Source organism: Chrysochloris asiatica, unplaced genomic scaffold, assembly GCF_000296735.1.
Source record: "Chrysochloris asiatica unplaced genomic scaffold, ChrAsi1.0 scaffold00226, whole genome shotgun sequence".
In the NCBI taxonomy this organism is placed as follows: Eukaryota; Metazoa; Chordata; class Mammalia; order Afrosoricida; family Chrysochloridae; genus Chrysochloris; species Chrysochloris asiatica.
The window spans coordinates 562,371-578,249 of record NW_006408744.1 but is presented as its reverse complement, the minus strand read 5'-3'; the positions used below and the strand labels follow the sequence as shown (position 1 = coordinate 578,249).

The 15,879-nt window shown below is 41.9% G+C and overlaps 1 protein-coding gene across 1 annotated transcript in view; it reads left to right on the top strand.

The window, feature by feature from the left end:
* The window catches only part of CAMK1D (calcium/calmodulin-dependent protein kinase ID), a 656,520-nt gene that overhangs the window by 582,155 nt on the left and 58,486 nt on the right, over positions 1-15,879 (top strand). The window lies entirely within an intron of this gene.

Here is a 15,879-nt window from a genome sequence, read left to right as displayed (position 1 = left end):
GACAGTTTCTATAATTTAGTGTGGATTTAGGTGACAGGTCCTGTAGCTTCTTGCCATTACGACAGAAAAAATTTATTCATTATAATGTTCTTGGCCTGCAGGGCTTCCACTTATGGAAATAGGTAAAGGACGGATTTATCTGAGCTGCAAAGCTAAGTTATTGCATTCAGAATTTGCTTTCACTTCCAGAGCATAATGACCATATTCTGCAGCGGTTTTATTCATTTGCAGGGGCAGGTCCTTTTGAGAACTGAATGAAAGCTGTGGACCCTCTCCCCAAATAACGAGAACACACAATTCTGCATGCCATTTTAGGGGGTCTCCTGAGTAAACCCTGGTGTGGTGCTATAGGAAAGCACTGTAGGATAATCTCAAGGTCAATGGTTCAAACCCTAAACAGGGTTGCTATGATTTGGAACCAGTGGTATGGTACTTAACAGCGCCAAGCAGACACTTCACCTAGGTCCTGAGTTATTTACCCTGCTTCCCTAAATCCTTACCTAAATTCTTATCAGAAGTCAGGCCTTGCCCAGCTTGATGGTGAAAAGGCTTAAAGAAATGAATGTTAGGCCAATCCCTTTTCCTGCAAAAAACTTTATCTGGTATATGCTTAGAGAACTCTTCTCTGAAGTTGGGCAAAAAATGGTCTTTTATCTGACCTCTGCTTGTTTTTCCTTTACATCTGTTCTGATTCCTTTAAAATTATTTTTTTGTTCTTGTGATAAAGTAGATTTTTTTCAAGTTTGCCTTTTGAACCATGTCTAAGTGTATAATTCAAAGGCATCAGTTACATTCACTATGTAGTGCAAATGTCCCCACTATCCTTTTCTAATGCTTTTCAGCCACCCTTAACAGAAACTCAGGACCTCTTAAGCAGTAACTCCCCATTTCCTCCTTCCCCCAGCCCCTGGTAATGATTCATGTTTATCTCAGTGCGTTTGTCTACTCAAAATATTTCATGGAAGCGGGATCATGAAATAGGAGGGGGCTTCAAAAAGTTTCTGGAAAAATTCCATTTTTCTGTGAACTTTTTGAAACTCCCTTGTGTTTGTCCTTCTGTTGCTGACGTATTTCACCCACAGAAGTCCTGATTGCACAGTGGTTAAAGCATACAGCTCCTAACTGAAATAAGTGGTTCAAACCCACTAGATGTTCCGCAGGAAAAAAAATGTGATAGTCTGCTTCCAGAAAGACTATAGTCTTGGAATCCCTGGGGGCAGTTCTAGTCTGTTCTGTAAAATTGAAATGAACTCAGTGGCAGTGAGTGTTCTTTTTGTTGTTGTTGTTGTCAGTTGTTGTCAGGTGCCATCGAGTCGGAACCAACTCATAGCGACCCCATGCACAGCAGAACGAAACAATGTTCGATCCTGGGCCAACCTCACTACCGCCGCCACACCCGAGTCCATCAATGATGCCACCTGGCTGATCCATCTCATTGGGGGTCTTCCTCTTCTTCTCTGACCCTCCACCCTACCCAGCATGACATCCTTCTCCAACAATTGTTTCCTCCGGACAATATGTCCAAAGTAGGAGAGACGAAGCTTAGCCATCCTGGCCTCCAAGGAGCACTCTGGCTGCACTTCTTCCAAAACAGATCTATTGGTTCTTTTGGCAGTCCATGGCACCTTCAGTATTCTCCTCCAACACCACAACTCAAAGGCATCAATTCTTCTACGATCCTCCTTATTCACTGTCCAGCTTTCACATCCATATGAGGCTATTGAAAACACAATGGCCTGGGTCAGGCGCACCCTAGTCCTCAAGCTGACATCTCTGCTCTTCAACACTTTAAAAAGTTCCTGTGCAGCAGATTTGCCCAGTGCAATACGTTGTCTGATCTCTTGACTGCTACTTCCGTGAAGTTGTTAGGTGCCATCATGTCAGTTCTGCCTCATAGCAATCGTATACACAACAGAACGAAACACTGCAAGGTCCTGTGGGATCCTCACAATTGTTAAATTTGAGCACATTGCTGCTGCCATTTCAATGAGGGGTTGTCCTCTTTTTCGCTGACCCTCCGCTTTACCAAGCATGCTGTCCTTTTCCAGAGAATGTCCCATCTGACAGCATGTCTGAAGTATGAAAGATAAACTCTCACTATCCTGGCTTCTAATGAGCATTCTGGCTGCCCTTCTTCGAACACAGATTTGTTTCTTCTTCTGGAAGTCCATGTCAAGCTCACTAGCCACTCCTTAGAAACCCTATACAGGGTTGCTATGGGTTGGAACAAACTCAATGGCACATAACAAGAACAGACAGTATCTTTAATATTCTTCTTCAATACCATAACTCAAATGCATCGATTCTTCTACAGTCTTCCTTATACGTTATTCAACTTTATGAGGTTATTGAAAAATACCATGGCTTAGATAAAGCACACCTTAGTCGTCAAACTGATATCTTTGCTCTTGAACACTTTAAAGAGGTGTTTTGCAGCAAATTTGCCTAATGCAATACATCATTAGATTTCTTGACTGATGCTTTTGTGAGTGTTGATAGTGGATCCAAGCAAAATGAAATCTCTGACAACTTCAATCTTTTCTCAATTTATCATGATGTTATTTATTGGTCTCATGATGTTGGTTGATGGTTTTGTGCCATGAAGTCAGTTCCAACTCATAGCAACCCTGTACAGGGTTTCTGAGGCTGTAAATCTTTACAGGAGCAGAAAGCCTCATCTTTCTCCCAGGAACAGCTGGTAGTTTCAAACTGCTGACCCTAAGATTAGCACCCCTACTCATAACCACTATACTACCAGAGCTCCTTTACATTGGTCTAGTGGAGAGGATATCCCTACTAAAGTCTTTGCTCTTATTCAGTAAGTATTTTAAGTCCTCTTTGATTCCAGCAAACAAAGATGTATATTGTGTGTTCCAAAGTACCCATTCTTGGTAGTGTTCTAGGTAGTTTGTCATGATCCATATAGACAAAAAGCTATACATAGTCAATAAAGTACAAGTAAACATCTTTCTGGTGTTCTCTGCTTTCAGCCAAGATCCATCAGACATCAGCATTGATATCCCCAGTTCCATATCTCTTCCTAATCCAGTTTGAATGTCTGGCACAGTTCCCTGTTGATGTACTATTGCAGTCATTTTTAAATTATCTTCAGCAAAGTTTTACTTACATGTGATATTAATGATATTGTTTGATGATTTCTGTATTCCGTTGGGTCTCTTTGTAATGGTCACAAATGTGGGTCTCTTCCAAATGGTTTGCCAGGTAGCTGTCTTCCAAATTGCTTGGAATAGATGAGTGAGCGCTTTCAGTTTGTTGAAAGATTTCAGTTTGTATCTCATCAATTCCCGGAGCCTTGTTCTTTTGCCAGTGCCTTCAGTGTAGCTTGGAATTTTTTGGTACAGTGGCTCTGTTTGTACCTTTTGTATTTTTATTTTATTTTATTTTTTTAATGCTTTCTGCATCATTCAGTATTTTGCCCATGGAGTCCTTCAGTATTTCAAGTTGAGGCTTGAATTTTTTCCTCTAATTCTTTCAGCTTGAGAAATGCTGAGCACGTTCTTCCCTTTTGATTTTCTAGCTCCTGATCTTTGCACATTTCATTATCGTACTTGAGTTTGTCTTCTCAAGATGCCCTTTAAGTTTTTCTGTTGAGCTCTTTTACTTCCTCATTTCTTCCATTCGCTTTAGCATCTCTACACTGGAAAATCAAGTTTCATTGGCTCCTCTGACATCCATCTTAGTCTTTTTTTTTTTCCCCTTTCCCGTCTTTTTAATGACCTTTTGCTTTCTTCCTGTATGGTGTTTTTGATGGCATGCTGCAGTTCTTCTGGTCTTTGGTCATTAGTGTCTAATATAGCAAAACTGTTCTTGAGTTGTCTCTAAATTCTGGTCACATATGTTCAAGGTCATATTTTGGTTCTCATGGAGTTGTTTTAATTTTCTTCAGCTTCAGCATATGAGCATCCGATGGTCTGTTCCACAGTTGGCCCCTGGTCTTGTTTTGGCTGATGTTATTTAGCTTCTCCACTGTTTCTTCCTACAGATGTAGTCGATTTGGTTCTGGTGTATTCCACCTGCTGGCATCCATGTGTATAATTGCTTTTTCTGTTGTTTAAAAAAGGTATTTACAATGAAGTCACTTATTTTACTATATTCTATCATGTGATATCCAGCATCATTTCTCTCACCAATGCCATATTTTCCAACTAATTATTCTGTCTCTTTGTTTCCAACCTTCACATTCTAATCACCATTAATTATCAATACATCTTGATTGTACATTTGATCAGTTTAAGACTGAAGAAGTTGGTAGAATTCTTCAGTTTCATCATCACTGGCTTTATTGGTTGGTGCACAAATTTGAATAATAGTGGTATTAACTGGTCATTGTAGGTACACGGATATTCTTCTATCACAGAGAGCTTTGTACTTGAAGATACGTTCTTTATAACAATGAATGCAATGCCATTCCTCTTAAGTTTGTAATTCCCAGTGTAGTAAACCATATGATTGTCAGATTCAAAATGGCCAATACAGTTCACTAATGCATAATATATTGATCTTTACATGATCCACTTCATTTTTGACAACTTCTGATTTTCTTAGATTCATATTTGGTACATCCTATGTCCTGTTATTAATGGGTGTTTACAGTTGTTTCTTCTCATTTTGAGTTGTACCCCATTAGCAAATGAAGGTCTCGAAAGCTTTACTCCATTTGCATCATCATGGTCAGCTCTACTTTGAAGAATCAGCTCTTTCCCAGTTGTATTTTAAGTAACTTCTAACCTGAGGGGCTCATCTTTAGGCACTATATCTGACAATGTTCTTCTACTATTCATAACGTTTTCAATGGATAATCATTCAGAAGTAGTCTGCCTCTTCTTCTTCCTAGTCTGTCTCAATCTGGAAGTTCCAATCAAGCCTGTCCACCATGGGTGATCTTGCTGGTATTCAAAATACCATTGGCACAGCTTCCAGCATCACAGTAACACACAAGGCACCACAGTATGACAAACTTCACGCTGTGAGAGTGGGTGGTTTGTATTTCCCCATACTGTTTCAAGGTTCAACTATATCATAGCACGTAGAACTTCATTTCTCTTTGTTGTTTGTTGCTGTGGAGTTGGTTCCAAATCATAGTGACCTTGTAGAGGGTTACTTAATTGTGGCTGGTTAGTTTGAACTGTTGACTTTGTGGTTAGCAGTCCAGTGCTTATCCTACAGTGCCACACTGGACTTCTCCTTTTTCTATAGCTCAATAATACTGCATTATATGGCTATACCACATTTTGTTTATCCATATTCTTCTGTTTGTTTTGATTCCTGGCCATTTTTCTGATGTACACTAATATCTATAGATGCCCCATTGTGTTTGCACATACAGTTGCTTCCCTGAAGTCTTGATATTGGAGTAGGATATTTCTGTGGCTACTAGGAAATTTTCATTATAATTCTGTTGTTTACATTGGTATTGATGGCACTGCATTGACTCCAGATTGGACAAGTGTTAAAAGTTCGAACTCGTGGCTCTTGGTCTCAGAGTGTTGCTGCTTCCCAGTCCTACCCGTCATCTGAAGACTTATGAGCCACACTGCTAAGTAGACCATTGCCAACAGGCAGCACACTGGGGAAACTGGCTAGCCACAGGGATTTGCATGGAGCTCCTCATTGCCCTCATCAACTGTAATGGAAACGTGGCTTGCCTCCCCAGCTTCTTGGAGAACAGCACTATTATTTTCATTTGATAAACCAGCCACACAGAGATATCAAACTGCAGCCAGATTGCCTGTGATAGACCACTGCCCCCAACTTCTCTCCTCTCTGTCTGCCATGTAAACATTCCTCATGGTCATATTTGAAGACTTAGGTCTCATTTGATCTCAACACTCATTTTCATGGTATCCATCATTTGGAAAGGGAACTATTTCTTCCTATCAAGGAGACTCGTTTTTCAAACCTTGGTAAGTACTTGTTCTGCCAGGAATCTTACTTTGGGTTTGGGGCTTAGGGAAATTAGCTTGGCCTGCACATTTTAAGCTACTGGGAAGTACTGAATACAGGGTCTGCTGGCCATGTTGGTGTCCATTCCTAGGATTTGATTCAGCTGAGATAGCACAAGTGCCACAGAAATAAATTTCCCCACTCAAGGTGAGATTCAGCACCTCATGGATCAAACTCAGTTTTGTGCTAGCACGTTGTCTGCCTGTCTTCACACAACTTCAAGGAGATTATTTAATGATCACTTGCCAAATTACATCAGGAATATAAAATGATATGGAGAAAGTCAGCGAATTTTTTGCTAATATAGACTGAGAAAGAAGTTAAGGAGATTCCCATTCCCAAACTGAAGCAAACCAGTCAAGGGCATTAGGGCAGGATGGACTGTGATGGACTTGACCATGGATGGAGAGAACACTCACTCATGGCCTCTGACCTCTCTGCCTAGAAGGAACTCTAGTGGTAGTGTGCCACCGAGTCAGTTCCAACTCATAGCAACCCTGTATAGGGTTTCCAAAGCTGTAAATCTTTACAGGAACAGAAAGCCTCCTCTTTCTCACATGGAGCAACTGGTAGATTCAAACTGCTGACCTTTAGGTTAGCAGCCTGGTTCGGTTCGAATTCCACTATGCTACCAGGGTTCCTTGTTACTGTCTTTAAGTGCCATAGAGTAGGTTCCAACTCATAGCGACCCTGTATGTTGTTGGTGTTGTTATATGTTGTTGGTGTTGTTAAGTGCCATCGAGTCAGTTCTGACCCGTAGAGACCCTGAACAGGGTTTCCGAGGCTGTAAATCTTCACAGGAACAGAAAGCTTCATCTTTCTCCCGTGGAGCAGCTGGTAGTTTCGAACTGCTGCCTTGCGGTTCACAGCCCGATTCGTAACCACTACACTACCAGAGCTCCTTAGCGACCCTATATAGAGTTTCTGAAAAGCAACTGGTGAATTTGAACTGCTGACCTTGTGGTTCAAACCAATCTTTTTTTTTTTTTTTTAATGTTTTATTGTGAATTATATGGTAGTTTACATGAGAGAACTTTAGTTTTACATTCATTCCATCATATATCATCCCACTGCCATGGTTCCAATCCCAAACTTTTTGTCTAGTGCATTATCTCACAGCATCACACCAGGATTTTTAATTTAGATCATATAAATGTTGATTTGCCAGTGTATACAGATTAATTCACTTTGGTAGCAGGGGCACTGCACTATGAATGCCTAATCTTCATGCTATATCCATTACCTGAGACAATGGTTGATCCCTCCCCAAAGCAATCCCCACAGCTTTGAACCAGCTGATTCTTTATGGAATTCATGTGTCCCAGGGAGAAAAAAACACGAAACTAATTTACACTAGGAGAGACTACGGTATAACTGTTGAGTTCCAGTGAAATACCCAAGCCTGGGGTATTGTAATGGCTGTTACTACTCTGAGACTGGTAAGTGCTAACATTTATAAGAATGATTAGCGTTGTCAGCAAGCAGCAGTAGTTTACTTTTATGTTCATTTGCTAGGTGGGGCACACTGCTTGGGCCCAGGGGAGACTGACTTGAGAAGTCTCAATTAAATTAGATCTGTTCGTTGCTACTGCGGTGGCCTGGGTAAGGAGCCCTGGTGGCGCTGTAGGTTAGGCATTGGGCTACTAACTGCAAGGTTGGCAATTCAAACCCACCAGTGACTTCAGGAGAAAGATGAGGCTGTCTGCTCCCATAGATTTAGTCTCGGAAAACCCATTTAGGGTTGCTCTGAATTGGAATCAATTTGATGGCACTGGATTTTTGTTTTGTTTTGGTGTCCCAAGTGGTCCAAAGGGTTAGTGCACTCATTTGCTAACCAAAAATTTAGAGGTTCAAGTCTACCCAAAGGCAAGTTGGCAGGAAGATCTGGTAATCAACTTCCAAACACTGAGCCATTGAAATCCCCGTGGAGCAGAGTTCTCTTCCAACACACATGCAGCTGCCATGAGTCAGAACCGACTCAACAGCAACTATTTTCTGGTGGTTGTTGGTTATTCATATTGCTCAAATGATCCTGGTGAATTGATTCCCACTAACCAGACTCAAAAGAGACTTTAAAAATAAATAAATCAAACTGGAGTGCCAATTTACTAAATTATAATGAAATTTATGCCCCAGAAGGTAATTGGATATGGATGTCAGAAAACTAGCGTCCTCTCTCCCTATAGGAAATGTTCCACCAGAAACCAAATGAAAACCAGAAAGTTTCTTTATGAGAAAGGAATTCAAGCAGTGGAGTTGGATGGCTTCAGATATTTTCAGGAAGGCTTTATTGGTCTCCAGGTCAGTCGTCTCTACCAAAGGGGCCTTTCTGTAGAGAAGTACATCTGTTCCTTTTGGCTACACCCAGTCCTTACACCCCTCCTTTCTCCTACTTTGAAGACAGCAACCACCTAGCTTTTTTCCTTTATCATTCTAGCACTGATAATAACATGGATCACCATAATCCCCAAGCTTACTGATCTTATATCCCTGACAGCATCTCTGTGGACCTGTTTTCCGAGGATTTTCAGAAAGGTGCCAGTCTCCTGTCCATAGTGGAGGGTGAGAGCTTGCTGTGGATGATTGTGTGGGTTGTGAGTTCCTGCAGCTTCTATCTCAGACACAAGTACTGCCTGATCCCACTTCCGTTTTGTTCCTTGGCTCACAACCCCTCTCTGTGCTGCTTCCGGAGAGGACTTAAGTAGTGACAGCTACTTCACAACTAACTCCGAGAAAACAACCTGTTGCCGTTGCTTGTGAATGCGATCGTGCTCCCACGCATGTGACGTGTAGTGTGTCTCTGGGTGTGCATGCGTGCGTGCATGTGCGTCGCGTGTGGAGTGTTTGGTGTTAAGTTGATTATGACTCATAGGAACCCTGTAGGACAGAATAGAGTTGCCTCACAGGGTTTCCAAGGCTGTAATCTTTCCAGAAGCAGACTGCCACATCTTTCCTCCATGGGTCTGGGTGAGTTCAAGCTGCTGACCATTCAGTTAGCAGGTGAGCACTTAATTACTGCTCCACCACAGGGCTCCTTCCTTAGGAAATAGTTAAGTATTAAATACTTTCTTTTTTCAAAGAGTGGATACAGGGTGATGAGGGACATTTTCCAAGTACTTATCTTGAGATAGAGAGATAGTCCACTTTAGATTGTGGTGGGATTTCTGCCAGTGAATTCGAGCAGGAGGCATCCTGCTATCTCTGCAAGGATGTTTTTGCTAAGGTCATTGAATAGAGGAGGCATGGTGGAGGGAGAAGCTGAGGAGACTCTCATGGGCATCACTTTCACTGTGAATGATGTGACTTGAGGCCAGATGGAAAACATTTTGCTTCCTCCACTCTCTTCCATCTCAGCGTCATCTCCTGGAAGCTGTCCTTTAAATAGCAGCTAAATGCTTGGGGATATTTAGCCTGGAGAATGAAAGACATGGGTTGACATTCATTCATTTACCCAACATTTACTGAGTCCAATATTCATCAGGCCATGTGACGGGAAGATAGAGAGGATTTTATTACTACCCTGCTTCGAGGCACGCGCTGCTGGAGGAGACAGACTTATAAACAGATGTGTTACAGTGTAGTACTGCTGGCTGTCAGAGCTGTGTGGGAGGCTCTGCGGGGGTGAGGGGCTTGAGGAAGGCTTTGCATACAGAGTGATGGTGATCTGGGTTTGACAAGACGTGTAGGAATTTTCCAGGATAAAGCCAGCTCAGGCTGCAGAAACAGTTCTGTCTTCAGACATCTGCAGGGCACCCATAGGTGAGGGAGACTTGCTCTGCTCTGCTCTGAGGACATTGGGGTGGTGGGACATCATAGGACAGATTATGGTTCACCTTAGGAAGGATTCTCTAATGCAGCTGTTCTACAAGAGCAGACTGGTCTGAACTCCCTGTCACTGTCAGAGGCATTACAGAAGTGACCATAAATCTCGACTTCAGACCAAATGACTCTCAAGCTTCCTTCCACCGATTTCATTCTAGAACTTTAGTCTTTTACTTGATGGAACTTAACAACAACTCTGAGCCAAAGAAGCCTTTGGGGCACAGTGATTAAAGTGCTCAGCTGCTAACTGAAAGTTCTGTAGTTTGAACACACCCATTGCTCTGCAACAGAAAGATGTGGCAGTTAGTTTCCGTAAAGATGACAGTCTTGGAAACCTTACAGGGCAATTCTGCTCTGTCTTTGCTGTTACGTGCCTGTGAGTCAGTTTCAACTCATAGTGACCCTGTATAGGGTTTCTGAGGAGCAGCTGATGAGCTTGAACTACCAACCTTGAGGTTCAAACCAACTTTGCAGTTCATCGCATTAACCCGCAGCGCTGGACTCTGTCCTAGAGGGTCGCTAAGAGTTGGATTTGATTCCGCAGCCACCAGTTTTTAACTTTAAGCCAAAGGAGAACAGATGGCACAGTGGTTAAAGCACTCAGCTGCTAACTGAAAAGTTGATGGTTCAAACTCACCCATGGTGTTCTGCTCCCTTAAAAACATCAACCTAGGAAACCCTGTGTGGCAGTCCTACAAGGTACTTACTTTCAGGTTAAGTGCTATCAAGTCAGTTCCAACTCACAGTGAGTTTCTGAGGCTGTAAATCTTTTGGGGAGCAGACAACCTCATCTTTCTCTCGAGGAGCAGCTGGTGAGCTTGAACTGTCGACCTTGTGGTTCACAGTCCAGTGCTTATCCTACAGAACTACCACTCTCCCACAGTGTCCTGGAGGGTCACTAATGGTCAAAATAGACTCCATGGCATACAGCAACTCTAAGCCAACTTAATAAAAGAAAGGGACCTAAGCTTTTCTACACTGCAGTGCTGGGGGATGAAAGAGCTCTCCGTTTTTCACCCCAACAGCCGCCAGGTGTTAAAGGGCTGGAGTTTCCCTGTGGTGAATGCCGATAAAGGATATACATCCATTCACAAGCAAGATTGGTGGCTTATCCCTCCAACTAACAAAACACGATGGAGCAGTTCTACTCTGTAATGCATGGGGTCTCCTTTAGTCAGAATTTACCTGATGGCAGCTCACAACAGCATCACCACCGCCACCATCAGCATGCTAAGCAAATAGAAGACTCAAAAGATATATTTTTAAATAGGGACTGTCTGGAATGAACAGGACAGTACAGAGGCAGGAGGGAGGTAGTTCAGCCTATAGTAAAAATAGGACATCTGTGCTCAGAGTGGGAGGGGGCAGCTCACCAGGAGGTGGTATAACAGCAAGAACTAGAAATTCAGTTACTTGCTGGGAGCAGGGTTTGTGACTAAGAAGATGGAGGCTAGAGGGGGAGAGATTCCACCTCCCACCCAGCATGTCAGGATAACCCCATGCAGGCAGTGGGAAGACTCCAAAAACCCCATGACTCACCAGATAAATATGGCGTCGTGACTAGTCAGTACCTGAGCCCACTCTCTGGCCTCTGATCTTCTTGTTGTGTTCTCAGAACCTGCTTCTTAGTCAGTCTCAAAGTGCTTTGTGGAAGAGTCAACCAAAACCAGAAGGACAAGGGAAGTAGGTAATGAAAGACCTAGGGTGATGAGAAGGAAGCTTCTTTCCAACATGTTGAGCCTCTACAGGTTCCTAACTTCTCACGGAGCAGGACAGAAAGACTAAGGAAAAGGATGGAAGGAAGGAAGGAACTTGGAGGCAGGGAGGAAGGAGGGAAAACAAAACAATCAGGAAAGTGAAGTCTAGATGCAAAAATCGAATTACAATCCATCGTTGTTATGAAGTGCCGTTGAATTGGTTCTGACTCATAGTAACTCTGTGTACAATAGAACCAAACACCACCTGATCCCGCTCCATCCTCACAATTGTTGCTACGCTTTAACCCATTGTTGCAGCCACTGTGCCAATCCACCATGTTAGGAGTCTCTGTCTTTTTTCACTGTTCCTCCACTTTACCAAGTGTGATGTCCTCCTCCAGGGACTGGGCCCTTCTGACAGTATGTTGTTCTAACTATGAGAGACAAAGTCTGTCCATCTTGGCTTCTAAAAAGCATTCTGGCTGTTATTATTCCAACACAATTTGTATCTTCTTCTGGCAGTCTATGGTATATTTAATATTCTTCTCCAGCACCAGAACTCAAAAACATCAAGTCTTCTACGGTCTTCCATATTCTTTGTCCAACTTTCACATGCATGTGAGGCTACTAAAAATACTATGGCTTGCATCGGGTGCACTTTATTCTTCAAACTGACATCTTTGTCCTTGAGCAATTTGAAGAGGTCTTGTGCAGCAGAATTGCTTAATGCAGTACATTGTTTGATTTCTGGGCTGCTGCTTCCATGAGTGTTGATGGTGGATCCAAGCAAAATGAAGTCTTTGAAAACTTCAATCTTTTCTCCATTAATCTTGATGTTATTTATTGGTCTAGTGGTAAGGATTTTTGTTTTTTTACACTGAGATACAACCCATACGGAAGGCTATGGTCTTTGATCTTCATCAGTAAGTATTTTAAATACTCTTCTCTTTCAGCAAGTAAGGTTGTATCATCTAGATTCCAGTTTCTAGGATTATCTGCTCATCATTACAGATTTAATAGTATGATAAAAGAATAAAAGCCTGATGCATACCTTTCCTGGTTTTAAACCATTCAGTGTCCCCTTGTTCTCTTCAAACAACTGCCTCTTGATCTAAGTACGCGTTCCTCATGATTAAATGTTCTGGAATACTCATTCTCCACCGTGTTGTCCATAGCTTGTTTTGATCCACACAGTTGAAAGCCTTTGCATAGTCAATAAAGCACAGGTAAACATCTTTTTGGTATTTTCTGCCTTCAGCCAGGATCCATGTGATGTCAGCAATGATAACCCTGGTTCCACATCCTCATCTGTACCTAACTTGAACCTCTGGCAGTTCCCTGTCAGTGTACTGTTGCAGTAGTTTCTGAATTATCTTCAGCAAAATTTTACTTGCATGCGATACTAACAATAGTGTCCTGTGATTTCTACAATCCATTGTGTTACCTCTCTTTGGAATGGACACAAATATGGATCTCTTCCAATCAGTTGGTCACGTAGGTGTCTTCCAAATTCTTGGCATAAATGAGTGAGTACCTTCAGTAGTGCATCAGTCTGTTGAAAGACTTCAATTTGTATTTCCTCAATTCCTGGAGCCTTGTTCTTTGCCAATGTGTTCAGTCACATTGGACTTCTTTCTTCAGTACCATTGGCTGTTGATCATATGTTATCTCTTGAAACGGTTGAGCATCAATGAGCATCTTTTTGGTTCAGTTACTGTGTATCCATCTTTTTTTGATGCTTCTGCATCACTCATTATTTTGCTCAAAGAATTCAGTACTGCAAGTTGAGGCTTGAATTTTTCCTCAGTTCTTTCAGCTTGAGAAATGCTGAGTGTGTTCTTCCCTTTTGGTTTCTAATTCCAGATCTTTGCACATTTCATTATAATATTTGACTTGTCTTCTCAAGCTGCCTGTTGAAATTTTCTATTCAGCTGTTTCACTCCCTCATTTCTTCCATTTGCTTTAGCATTTCTACACTGGAAAGCAAGTTTCAGATTGTCTTCCTACATCCATTTTGGTCTTTTCTTTCTTCCTTGTCTTTTAAATGATGTTTTGCTTTCTTCCTGTATGATGCTTGATGCCACCCCACAACTGTCCTGCATTTCAGTCAGTAGTGACTAGTGTATCATATCTATTCTGGAGGTGGTCCCTAGAGTCAGGTGGGATATGTTCAAAGTCATATTTTGACTCTTGTGAACTTGTTTTAAGTTTCATTCAGCCTGAATGTGCATATAAGCAATTGATGGTCTGTTTCATAGTCTGCCCCTGGCCTTGTTTTGGTTGATGATATGGCACTTTTCCACCATTGCTTTCCACAGATAAATCTATTTGATTTCTGTGTATTCTATCCAGTGAGGTCCATGTATATAGTCATCTTTTATGTTGCTTAAAAAAAGTATTTGCAAGTCATTGGTCTTGCAGAATTTTATCATGCGATCTCCAGCATCGTTTCTCTCACCAAGGCCATATTTTCAAACTACTACTGATCCTTCCTCTTTGTTTCCAGCCTTTGTATTCTAATCACCAGTAATTATCGATATGTCTTGATTGCATGTTTGATCAATTTCAGGCTGAAGAAGTTAGTAGAATTCTTCAGTTTCATCATCACTGGCTTTAGCAGTTGGTATGTAATTTTTTTAATAATAGTGGTATTAACTGGTCTTCCTTGTGGGTGTATGGATATTATCCTATCACGGACAGTGTTGTACGTCATATGTTCTTTTTGATGATGAATGTGGCATCATTCCTCTTTAATTATCATCCCTAGCATAGTAAACTATGTGATTCTCAGATTCAATCTGGCCAATACCGGTCCATTTCAGCTCAAATAATGCCTAGGATATCAATGTTTATGAATACCACTTGATTTTTGACAACTTCAAATTTTCCTAGATTCATACTTTATACATTTCATGTTCCAATTACTAATGGACATTTTCAGTTACTTCTCATTTTAAATTGTGCCCACCAGCAAGTGAAGGTCCTGAAAGCTTTACTCCATTCAGGTGATCATTGTCAACTCTACTTTGAAGAGCCAGCTCTTCCCCAGTTGTATTTTAGTGCCTTCCAACCTGAGGAGCTCATCTTCTGGCGCTGTATCTGACAATATTCGGGGTTCTTCATCATGTGTCAGTGTCAGTATTCTGGTGCTGTCTGACAGTGTCTCACTGATGTTCATGAAGTTTTCATTGACTGAACATTCGGGAGTGGTCTGCTTTTCCTTCTTCCGAGTCTGTCTTAGTCTGGAAGCTCTGCTGAAGTCTGTCTACCATGGGCAAACCTGCCTACATTCAAACTACTGGTGGCATAGCTTCCAAGCATCATCACAACACCCAAGCTACCACAGTGTGACAAAGTGACAGATGAGTGGTGGCAATCCATCATTGTTGTTGTTAAGTGCTGTTGAGTCAGTTCTGACCCATAGCGACCCTGATAGGGTTTCTAAGGAGCAGCTGGTGATCTTGAACCACTAACCCTGCCCTTCATACCGACTTTGCAGTCTAGTGTATTAACCTGCAGCATCACCAGAACTCCAATTCATAATTAGATCAACAAAATATGGTACACCCGTACATTGGAGGATTCTTCAGCCCTGCTCCGCCACTGATATAATGCCTGAAGATGAAGCTCTCAAGTTGGAAGACACTCAAAACTATGACAAAGAAAGAGCTGCCGCCTCAAAGTAGAGTTGACCATCATGACGTGGAAAGAATAAAACTTTTAGGACCTTCAATGGAGCAGAACCTGACAGTGTTTCCTTTTCTAGTGCATAAGGTCACTATGAGTCAGAATTGACTAAGACAAAACCTAACAACAACAACAAATGCTGCTATGATGTGGAAGCACTTTGAAAACATTATGCTTGAATGAAAGAAGCCAGACTTTAAAGGACAAATATTATATGATCCCACTTATATTCAATACCAGGAAAAGCAAATGCAAGGACACAAATGCTTATTAGTGGTTAACTGGGGCTGGAATAAGGAGAGCTATTGCTTATGGGAACTGAATCTCTGTTGTTGTTAAGTGCCGTCACGTTGGTTCCAACTCATAGCAACTCTGTATAGGGTTTCCGTAGAGCAGCAGGTAAGCTTGAACCTCTTACCTTGCGTTTCAAGTCAACCTTGCAATCCAGTGCATTAACTCAGGTGTTTCAAAAACATATGGAACTGAGAACATTGATAATTGCACAACATATTGTTGTTGTTTCTAGGTGCTATAGAATCTGTTCCAACTCATAGCAACCCTATGCACAGCAGAACGAAACGCTGCCCAGTCCTGCACCATCCTCACAATTGTTGTTATGTTTGAGTGTTGCAGCCACTGCATCAGTCCGTTTTGCTGGGGGGCAGGGGGAGTTCTTCCTCTTTTTTGCTCAACCTCCACTTTTCCAAGC